This window comes from Anopheles funestus, chromosome 3RL (assembly GCF_943734845.2).
Source record: "Anopheles funestus chromosome 3RL, idAnoFuneDA-416_04, whole genome shotgun sequence".
Taxonomy (NCBI): Eukaryota; Metazoa; Arthropoda; class Insecta; order Diptera; family Culicidae; genus Anopheles; species Anopheles funestus.
Window position 1 is genome coordinate 59118778 of NC_064599.1, and position 11650 is coordinate 59130427.

Sequence of the window (11650 nt, forward strand, 5' to 3'; positions counted from 1 at the left end):
TCGTCCGGTAGTTCTTCCTGGTCCCAAATCCTTACGATCAGCCGATGCATAAGCGCGGCAAGCCTCTCCGGGCCCATCTTGAACAACTCTGCCACCAGCCCATCGCTGCCAGCTGACTTGTTACGTTTCAGCTGTTTGATGGCACTGATGACTTCGTCCAAGGATGGCGGCGGCACTTCGTCATCCTGCTGGGTGTCGCACTACTGCTCTCCTCTGCTTCCTGCAGAGGTCTCTCCTGCATCTGCTCCGTTCAGGTGCCTGTCGAAGTAGCACTTCCACCTGTCGATCACCTCTCGCTCGTCCGACAGGATATCTCCCTCCTCGTTGCGGCACATAGCGGTTATAGGAGTAAAACCGCCTCGTGCCGCATTCAGCATCCTGTAGAACTTACGAGTTTCCCCCGACTGGGATAGCTGCTGCATAAGTTGCTCATCCGACTCTTCGAAGCTGCGCTTCTTGTCGGGTCTGCCTGGAAGAGTCGGGTCTGCTGCCTTCTCAGTCGTCTGTAGTCTTCCACGTTCTGCCTGGTCTCGCGCTGGAGCACGCGAGTACGCGCTGCGTTCTTCTCGGATAGTGCTCGCCTGCACTCATCATCAAACCATTCCTTCCTCCGGTTACGTGTTACGCGGCCAATAGTTCGATCGGCCGTGCCGCTGATGGCTTGTTCCATCATACGCCAATGGTCATTGAGGGACATCGCCTCGAAGGTGGTGTCCTCCGGCAACGCTTCCCCTAGCGTGGTCGCGAAGTCCCTCGCCACATCAGCTTGCCGCAACCGATCTATGTCGAGCCTTGGGGTGGGCTGATAGCGCAGCTTATTGGCTGCGCACAGTTTCTGGCGTAACTTAACCATAACCAGGAAATGGTCTGAGTCGACGTTTGCTCCCCTGTACGTACGTACGTCGATAATATCCGAGAAGTGCCTTCCATCGATGAGAACGTGGTCAATCTGGGAATATGTCTGCTGTGGTGGTCTCCAGGTGTAGCTAAAGCGTGGTGCGTGCTAGAAGAAGGTGCTGCGAATGGTCATGTGCTTGGAGGAGGCGAAGTTTATTAGGCGGAGCCCATTGTCGTTTGTCAGCTGGTGGGCGCTGAAACTACCTATCATGGGTTTGTATGCCTCCTCCCGTCCGACCTGAGCGTTAAAGTCTCCGATGACGATCTTGACGTTGTGTTGTGGGCAGCGGTCGTACTCCCTCTCCAACTGCGTATAGAAAACCTCCTTATCGTCATCGGTGCTTCCAAGGTGCGGACTATGCACGTTAATAATGCTCAGGTTGAAGAACCTTCCACGAACCCTCAACCTGCACATCCGTTCGTTGATCGGCCACCAACCGATTACCCTCTTTCGCATCGCACCTATGACCAGGAACGCTGTACCGAGTTCATGCTTTTCACCACCGCTCTGGTAGATCATGCAATCACTGCGGTAGGGGCGCTCCGTAACTCCTTTCCAGCGCACCTCCTGAAGTGCTACTATACCGAAGCCGCGGGCCCTCACCTCGTCCAAAAGAATGCGGGTACTTCCGGGTGCTGTGAGGGATCTGCAGTTCCATGTCCCGAGTTTCCAATCGTTGTCCTTGTTTCGGTGCTTGGGTCTGTATCTGTTTATCCGATTCGAAATTTCTTGAATACCTTTCGTTGCGTTGGTATTGGGGGTGGTTTGCTAGGCCTCTCCCCCAACCCCCTGTCTCGTCGGAAGGCCTACGCATCCTAGCTGTTTAAAGTCCCGTAGGGTGCCAGGACAGAAGGGACATCCAGCCGCCCCTAACATGGAGAACAGACGCTGGCTGTCCCCCTCCGCTCAATTTAGCCATATACCCCATCCTCCCAAGGGGTTGGGTTTCCCCGTATACCCAAGCTCAGATATTTGAAGAGATATGTTACCATTCTGTACGACGGGGACGTATTGAGTCGGAGTAGGGTATGGAGTGCCTATATTATCCTTCGAGAAGCTTCGGATCCATACCCATATCAGTGCGGTATGGCTACATACACTGACAACAGAACAACAGTTTACAGTTGTTATTTTGCTCAAACTGTCAGTTTTTTTTATTTTCACCGGCAACCGTTAAAAAATCATGATCTTCACTGAATATAAATATATTGTTGGAATAAACTTATATATTCTCGATAAATATTTTAAGGAAATATTGAATAGATATAGAAAGGATTAATTAATATACTATTCAAAACGATTTCTAGATTATTTTTTCCTCTAGAATATTTAAATTGGGGCGGCCCGGTGGTGCATGTGAAAAACGGCGCCCGTCCACACGGCAGGGACCGGGTTCAAATCCCATCCGGACCGTCTCCCCGTAGCATGGACTGACTATCCTGCTACGTGGTAAAATAAGTCTTGATACGGCCAGGCCGTTCCAACCGAGCAAAAAAAAAAAAAAAAATATTTAAATTAAGCTTTCGACTCTCTAAGTAACATATGGTTATAAACGATGTATTCTCGACTTACGACGATTTCGAATTACGCCTTGCTTCGGGCTCTTTTTTCAGTCCCAAATACAATCGTAACTCGAGGGGCACCTGTGCAATGTATACCCAAAGAATTAAAAAAAATCGGGGAAAATTTATCGTAAACCCGATCAAATAAAACTGCTGTCGTCTTCTATGAGTTAATTTAAACGTTTTATGTGTTGTAGATTTGGCCAGAAAAGATAAGTTTTGCCTTTACTAGTTACCTGAATCCAATCCTTTCGGCATTCACGGAAGAAATTGTAAATTATGTCTGGTAGATGTACAAATGCAACTCCAAACAGAAACGATTTTGTGGCGAAACACAACACAACAGGCACCAGGCAACAACAACAACACAACATTTCTTCAGAATATTAGCTGCAATAGTCGACACACCATACATATACCCACATGACATTTTCCGAAGATTTTATATTGACCTCTCGTTTTTTCATCATTCCATCTCGCTATTTTTGAGTGGTTTTTGCGGTTCGTGCCCTGTGGTGAGCGGTTTTGTCAATGTGTTGGTGTTGATCGTAGCGACCGAGCGACCCGAGTGTGATTTTCAAACAATTTACAAAGAAAAAAGGAAGAAGCAAACGCGGAACACGCACATGCACACAGTCCGCGTTGCCGGACTTCGTGATCCGAGAGAGTGCAATAGGGACGCGTTGATTTGAGGAGGTTTAAAATAGTGAATTATCAACGAACTGTGTCCTCAAAGGTATGTAAAAGTGTTGAAAAATATACAGCACATTTATTCGATGCTAATCATGTTCTTGTGTTTCCATTTCAAGTGTTTCAGAAGATAATTCAAGGGTGGAATCAAACAGCATCGACAGCCGCAACATCATGCAACAGTGAACAGTGCAGGAAGGATGTTCATCTACAGCCAAGATTTCATCGTATACGTGTTTTGAAGTTTTTTTGGGCTAAAGTCTGAAACACGACCCCCCCACTCACGGTCACTCATCTGCGTGTCAATTTTTCGTACAGGGTGGTTCGGAGACTATGCAATGTGGCCTGAATTTGATTTTTTTTTACAATTACTATTAAATAGTGAGGAGGTTTTCGCATAGTGACAAGTGATTTATTCATCAGGGAACCAAGTTTCATACGCTGTTTGTGAAACCGTAAAATTTTCCTCATTTTTGGCCCAACTTTGCCCCATAGCTCCGCCGGTATCCAAGATATCGCCACACTTTCTTCTGGCCATGGCTAGATGGCACTTGTGGCTATATTTCGTCCATGCACCACTAATCGCTACCATGTCTGTGGCCGGAGCTATTCGCGAAAGCTCCAACGGATCGCCAATCTTTGACCTGTGGTCGATAGATGGCACCAATTGCTACATTTTCTTCTTCGACGGCCATGCCCTCAGGTGTCTGTGTCTCGAAACATAATTAAAAAACACGCAACCGATTTCGAACCACCCTGCACGAAAAAAAGTCACTCAAATGAGTGCCCGTGAGTGGGGGGGTCGTGTTTCAGACTTTAGCCTTTTTTTGTTCTTTTAAAGTGATAAATGTGATTAATTTACTATTTTATAGTAGTTAAAAATAATAAAAAAGTGAATTAACAATAGTTGTTAATATTGTGAAAAAATATTGTGAAATAAAAAAAAAATTTGAAGTGTAAATTTTTGTGTACGTGACTGTCGAAAGAAACGACGAGAGAAAGAAATGGCGCACGATCGGGTCGCTCAGGATAATCGGCGCACGCGATTGGCTCACTTTGGATTGGAGCGCTGAGCAACGTCCGTACACACGTGCCCGTGTCAGGATACGACACACAGTCGATGATCACCCGCTCACCAGAACGGACCTCGCGAACGCGATAAGCAAAGTGAACGCAAAAGAATATACGTGTGAAATAGTCCAATAAATATTATACCGCAAATAAATTGGCTATAATTTATTTTTTGACATTTCATTTTGTATTTTATAGTCTTTTTTTTGTTAACGGGGAGGGAACCTTCAAAAGGTACCCACCTCGAAGGGCGGCTTGCGGCTACAAACCAATCCCTCCGAGATGGGTTATGTGGGATTCATCGTGACACTGGGCCCGTGAAGCGGACCCGGCTGCCGATGGGACCCTAACTAAACCACTCCTCGACCTGATCCGAACCCTGCCGATGCGCTTGATGTGCGTAGTACTCCACGCAGGAACGTTTGTGCGATGCACCCATCCTGTTGACGCGCTGCTGCTTTCCAATGCTGCTACTGCGTCATCCGTCCTAGTTGTCTCAGCTGCTGCTGCTGCTTCGTGCCTTCCTTCCGCTGCTGCTGCTTAATTCCGCCCGTCCGTAGCCGCTACTTCCGGTGGGGTCTAGCTCCTGCTGCTGCTCTGGTTACTCGTTGCTGCTGCTGCTGCTTCCGTTGTCGTCATCCTTTGGTGCGGTCACGGCGGTAGCTGTTGCTGTCCCGTTTGTTCCGTGTTCCGCCGGCGTTGTTGTCGTCTCCGTCTAGCCGTAGGTGGACTTTCCTCATTCCATCTCACTTGGAGGTTTCTGAAGATGGTCCTTGCGGCGGTCCGGACTGCTTCCCATGTGTTGCTGTTGGCACACATTTCCGCTGCAAGATTTTCTATCGTTAAGCGGGTGTGGCTCTGCTGCTGCATCTCATGTTGGGTTCGAGCAAACCGTGGACAGTGGAACATTACGTGGTCGACATCTTCCACTTGGTGTTCACACACCGGGCAGTTTGGCGAGCCGTCGAGGATGCCTTTTTCGACGAAGTAGCTCCGGAGAAACCGATGCCCTGTAAAGAGTTGAGAGAGATAAAAATCAATTTCTCCGTGCTTACGATTTACCCAGGACATAATGTCCGGGATAATTCTCCTCGTCTTCATCCCCGGCGATCTCGGCTGCCCCGCTCCGGCTGTCCATTGTTGTTGCCAGCGTCCCATGGTCTCTTCCCTTTGCCGCTTTCGTATGTCTGGTCCTGGACTTCCCCTCGCTACCTTTTCGTCGTGGCAGCGGATGTCCTCCTCTAGGAGAAGGACTAACGGGATAGTGCTTGCGACCACGCAAGCGGCATCGTAGGAGACCGTTTGGAAGGCACTGGCCACTCGAAGAACTCCTGTGCGGTGCGTCCTCTGAACCGTGGTCCGGTGAACGTCCTTCTGAAGAAGCGTCCGTCCCCACGATGGTGCCGCGTAACGGACAATGCTATTCCCAACGTTAACCAAGGGTCTCCTTCTGCTGCTTTTTGGGCCACACTTATTCGGCATCAGAGCGGTCAAGACATTCGTGATACGTGATGCCTTGCTGCAAACCTTCTCCAAATGCCGACCGTGGTGCTGTTTGCGGCAGAGCTCGACCCCCAGGTACTTGAGCGATTCCGTGGATACGATCGTGTGTCCCCCCGCACGTAGTTGATCTACCTGCGGGTTGTGATGAGTGCAGAAGATCATGTAGCCGGTCTTTTGATGGGCCAGCTTCAATCCCACTCCATACATCCAACGCTCGATCATCTCCAGATTCCTCGTAGCAGGGTTGCTGATTTCCTGCGGGTCCCTCCCTATAAGGGTGAACGCCACATCATCAGCAAACCCTATAATGTCCGCACGCTTTCCGAACAGCTCCAAACGAAGAAGGTCATCGTACATAACATTCCACAGTGTTGGTCCTAGAACCGAACCCTGCGGGACACCTGCCGATACTGGTAACGAGACCATTCCTTCATCCGTTTCGTAGTGGAGCGTGCGATTCGTGAAGTAGTTCCGCAGCAACGCCTGGAGGTACGGTGGCGTGTTCCTTCGCTGCAGAGCTGCTCCGATCGCTGTCCAGTTGGCCGTGTTGAAGGCGTTCTTCACGTCGATTGTCACCATCGCACACAGTCGATCGCCCCTGCGCTTCTTTTCGAGCGCAACCCTTCCGTTGGCAATCACCCTGTTGATGGCATCCATGGTTGAGCGTCCTTTCCTGAATCCGTATTGGGCATCAGCGAGACCGCCCGTAGCATCCAGATGCTCCGTAAGTCTGCGCTGTATGAGTCGCTCCAACACTTTTCCCAGAACACTCAGCAGGCAGATTGGCCGGTACGACGATGATTCTCCGGGTGGTTTCCCGGCCTTCGAGAACAGCACTAGCCGTTGCCTCTTCCATTCGACGGGGAAGTGGCCGGAATCGATGTAATGCTGGAACGTTCTCATGAAGACGCGTGGAAACGCCGTCATCGCCGCAATCAAGGCCACGTTCGGAATGTTGTCGTCTCCTGGGGCACGCTGGGGATTGAGCGATTTTGCAATGCTCACCAGCTCACCCTCGGTAACGGCATCCCGTGCCGTGTCCTCGTCCGTCAATCCTGTTGCCGTGGGCCATTCCATGGGCGGTTGCACCGGAAAAAGTTCGCCGACGATGTGCTGCAGCTTGGCTGGATCCCGTTCCATCGGTACTCGGGCTCCTTGCACATCTGCCTCCGGATTTTGTAGCCTGGCCCGAATCCGTGAGGCCCCAGCTGTTCCGGAAGTTGATCACCCTGCTCCTTCTTGCTCCGCTTGACCGCTTGCTCCAGTGCTGCTCTCGCTGCTGTGTACGCCGGACGGCGATCCTGTCGCTGCTCTTCCGTTCGGGCTCGCCTGAGTCTTCTCCGCATCCCGATGTAAGTGCGACGTAACTGGGAAATCTCGTTATTCCACCAGTACACCGATCGTCGTCCTCCCCGTGCTGCTGGCAATCTCGGCATCGTCGCGTCGCAGGCAGTTGACATTACCTGCGTCAACTCGTCCGCCAAGAGGGTGCGATTGTAGATGTCCAGTGACCCCAAAATTTCAACGAACAAGTCCTTGTTGAAATACCGGGTTGCCCATCTGCTCTCCGAAGCCTGCTGTGCACTGTGTCCCAGGTTACGCTGCGTCGTCGTCCTCCCGACCGCAAACTTTATGGTATTGTGGTCACTTGGATTTTCGTCGCAGACTCGCCAGTTATTTTCCCCCAGAAGAGACGAGCTGCAGAAGGAAACGTCGATAATGGAACTACGGCCACTGTTGTTGCTCCAGGTTGGCCGGTTGCCCCGGTTCAACAAGACTAGCTCAAGTGATGCCATAGCATCCATCACCACTGCTCCCCTATGAACTCGTTCTCCATCGTTGTGTCTGCGTTCCATCCCCCACGCTCCTGACCAGGCGTTGACGTCCCCGCCGATCACGGTGTCCCGATTCCGCGGAATCACCGACGCAATTTCGGTCCATTTGCGTCGATAATCCTCCACTCCAATCGGACCCCACAGGAGGTAGATACACGGAGCAGAAAACGATACCACGCATTTCGACCACGACGAAGTAATCCCGCCGATTCTCGATTATGCGTTGGATAGGGTATCTTCCTGTCGATACTGCTGCAACTCTGCCCGTCGGATCCGCGACCCAGTTACCGTTGTTCTCCGGAATCCGGTATGGATCGGCGATCAACTCTATGTCGCAGCCTTCGTTCCGAGCAGTCTGCATCAGCATGTCCTGGGCCAGCTGGCTGTGATTAAGGTTCTGTTGAAGGACATTAATCATGACGAGGCCGGTTTTTTACCCCTTCTCCTACTTGGCGGCAGTTGCGCTGTCCGAACGAGTGCCCGATTGCTTCCGGGCCCTTGCAGACGAGGAACTTCCGTTCCTTGGTGCACGGTCCTGAGTGCTTAGTCTCCGCACATCGATGACACTTGCTTGACCGATCCTTCCCACGGCAGTGAGTGGCAATGTGGCCAAACTCGTAGCACCGATAGCATTGGCGCTTCACCTCAACCTTCTTGAACCGGCAGCACTGGCTGAATCCGACAACATGCTGTTTTAGTAGCACGTCGTCCGTTACTGCCACCTCTGGGCATCCGAAAAATGCGACCAGCGTTCCGTAATTGGATTTAACGGTACTGATCTGGTCCGCGTAGATCGTAACTCCCAGGGCTGTGCTTAGGTCCGTTGCAATTTCCTCGTTGGTGCAGCTTGGTGGAATGTTCGTGCAGGTGAGGCGAGTTGTGGGGGTCCGTGGTCGGGCTTTCGCTTTGCCCTCCAGTGCTTCGGACACTTTCCGCCACATCTCAAGCGTCTCGTCGTGGCTCTTGCAGGACAGTTCCAGAAGAATATTCCCCTGGAAATTCATCCTTACACGCTCCACTTTCTGCCGATCATCCCCCAGCTTTTCCTTGAGGATGCGCATCATCTCGTCCTGTGTTGTGTTGTTCGTTGTTTCCAACTCCAACGCATCTGGGACGCGATGCGCGCGCTGCTTCGGTTGTTTTGGTTGTTGCTGATGCTCCGGTTGCTGCCGCTGCTGCTGCTGGTTCGCGTCAAGCGCCGCTGCTTCCTGCTTCCGCTGCTTCCTCCGTGCCCGTCGCTTGGCCTGTTTGCTCAGAACTTTTGTCCATTCGGGTGCCGGTTCTTGAGACTTGTCCTGGTCCTGTCTGTTGCCCGTAGTCTTGCTCTTGTTTTGTCTGCGTTTGCGTTTCTTTGTCTTTTTGGCTGCCTGTGTGTCTATGTGTTTATCTGTTATGTTGCTTGTCTCATCGTTTGAAAGGGTCAGGGGTGTGTCCGTGGTCGTGGGGATGTCTGTTTCAGAGTTTTGTGTGGTTTCGGTCTTTTTGTTTGTTTGTGTTTTGGTGTTTGTGTCTTTTGGTGTTTTTGTCATTTTGTTTGTGTGGGTCGAAGGGTTGTTTGTTTGAGTGTCTTGTGTGTTTGTATTTTATAGTCTAATAATATAATAATGTTATTATTAATAACAATATTATAATCTTGATTGTTGGTCCGGCCCGGTGGTGTATGTGATAAACGGCGCCGGCCCACACGACAGGACTGGGGATCAAATCCAATCCGGACCGTGTCCCCGACTGACTATCCAGCTACGTGGTAAAATAAGTCTTGATACGGCCAGGCCGTTCTATCCGAGCAAAAAAAAAAAATAAAATCTTGCTTGAAAATTAAACATGCATAAATACTTTCTTATACTGTTTTACATTCAGGAGCTGCTTAAGGGTCGATTAAAAGTACGTCGAACTTCAAAGCTGTTTATCTTCTACAAAAGTCGCAATAGAAGCAATCTTTAGCGTGCTCAATTAGCTGCTTAAGATAACTTGGCTATTTGGGATCTTACAGGGTTTCGAATCATATAAGGGAACAGTTCAATCGGTATGGAGAAAGATTCAACCGCTCAGGGGATGTTTGCAACGCTTTGGTGGAACTTTTCACTCGCTTAGGAGAATTTTGCAAGCATATAGGGGAATGTGTCAAGCAGTTAGGGGAACCGTGCAATCATAGTATGGAATTTTGCAACCGCTGAGGAGAGCAATCTGTCAACCTCCAAAATGTCATCGTTGGTCGTCCGTTGTTTGTTTATATTGAGCAATTATCCGTAATCAAAACGTTTGCGAAAGCAGTTTATTTTATTAAGCTTATTTTAAATTCATATTTTGTGTAATTTTATGTTCATTTTTTCGTAATGCAGCTGCTCAATGTAAAGAAACAACGGACGGCTAAAGTTGACATTTTGGAGGTTGATAGATTGTTCTCCTCAGCGGTTGCAAAATTCCCTACTATGATTGCACGGCTCCCCTAACTGCTTGACACATTCCCCAATATGCTTGCAAAATTCTCCTAAGCGAGTGAAAAGTTCCACCAAAGCGTTGCAAACATCCCCTGAGCGGTTGAATCTTTCTCCATACCGATTGAACTGTTCCCTTATATGATTCGAAACCCTGTAAACGATATTAAAACGAACAGCTGACGCGTCGTATCGATAGCACAACACAGGCGGAATTTGCTTTTGAACCGGATGTGACGTTGAATCGTTCGTTAGGAATACTTGTAATTAATTATTTCATCAGTTCCTGACAACAGAGAGGAAGTTTGAAAAATTTTTGGTCGACAAAAATCAAACTAAATTAGGCCTGCATTTGAGAACACAATGTACGCAATACATCGCAAGGCCATATATAATATTGACATTGATATATTGAAAATATTGATTTGAAAATACACACAATGGTAATATAAATTTAAAAAAAGACAACCGGGATTAGAACCCAAATCCATTGATGAGTCGAGAGATATCTATTCTATATTTTGACTAAACAATTTTTACTAGTTTTTAGTCTTCTTCTCTTTATGTTTATCTTTATCAGAAAAAGTGTTACAGGAATAAAAAAAAATCGTCCAAACATTTCGAAGAAAACATTATCAAGGTATAGCCGGAAGTTTCTATACACCGTATAGTTCTGTTGCATAGCCCCAGTATAGCGTACTAGATTCTTGAATTAACTATTAATTAAGTCCACATAAAAGTGGGCTCGCAGTACATTATCAATTGCGAACCCTGCAAACTTCACAGATTTAAGTTTAATTTATTTAAACTAGTCTTTAATTCGATTTGAGTTTAATTTGACTAGTCTTTGCGACTAGTAAGGAAAATGAGTGTACTTCCGTAGCTTTACGATTTGAGTAGTGTTGTTAAATAGCTCAAGTCGATCGTTGTGCAAAACACGTCTGGCTTTGTTGAGTGTTTGTCGAATAATACATTTATCGCAATCCTTTACATAATCTTTCGTTCGTCCTTTTTACTAATACTAACACTTTTTTTTTTTGCTCGGTTAGAACGGCCTGGCCGTATCAAGACTTATTTTACCACGTAGCAGGATAGTCAGTCCATACTACGGGGGGATGGTCCGGATGGGATTTGAACCCGGTCCGGCCGTGTGGACGGGCGCCGTTTTTCACATGCACCACCGGGCCGCCCCGAATAATACTAACACTTATGGTATAATTTATTTCTTACCCAATTAACAATTCATGAAAAAGTGTAGTAAAACAAAGTTTATATTGGTAGCATGCATTTTCCTATGAATAATAATATTTGTATCCCTTTTGTGTTTCAAGTGTTTTAACTTTTGGTGTTTATGTTTATATGCTTTTCAGAAACGTTATGATCACTACAATCAAGCAAACTAATGATTATGAATCCTCATCAAATATGGTTGGCGTCTTGTATCATCTGCGGATGGCCATGATAATTATTCTTCGGGCATATAGAATGCATATAGAACTGGACAACGAGTTCGACTTTACGGTTGCAATGAAAGTGCCGGCAGCAGGAAAATTTGGCGACATAGAGATACTTTACTCATCCCCACGACAGATCACCGGAACTTGGTACATACAAGCGAAATACAAACAGAAAATGGGATCTAAAATCCACGAA

At 48.1% G+C, this 11650-nt stretch overlaps 2 protein-coding genes across 13 annotated transcripts in view; one reads left to right on the forward strand and one right to left on the reverse strand.

Moving 5' to 3' along the window:
* Positions 1-11650, reverse strand: part of LOC125768387 (probable phenylalanine--tRNA ligase, mitochondrial) — a 122751-nt gene that overhangs the window by 83302 nt on the left and 27799 nt on the right. The window lies entirely within an intron of this gene.
* The window catches only part of LOC125768326 (uncharacterized), a 98543-nt gene that overhangs the window by 77392 nt on the left and 9501 nt on the right, over positions 1-11650 (forward strand). The gene's annotated exons all lie outside the window — the stretch shown is intronic.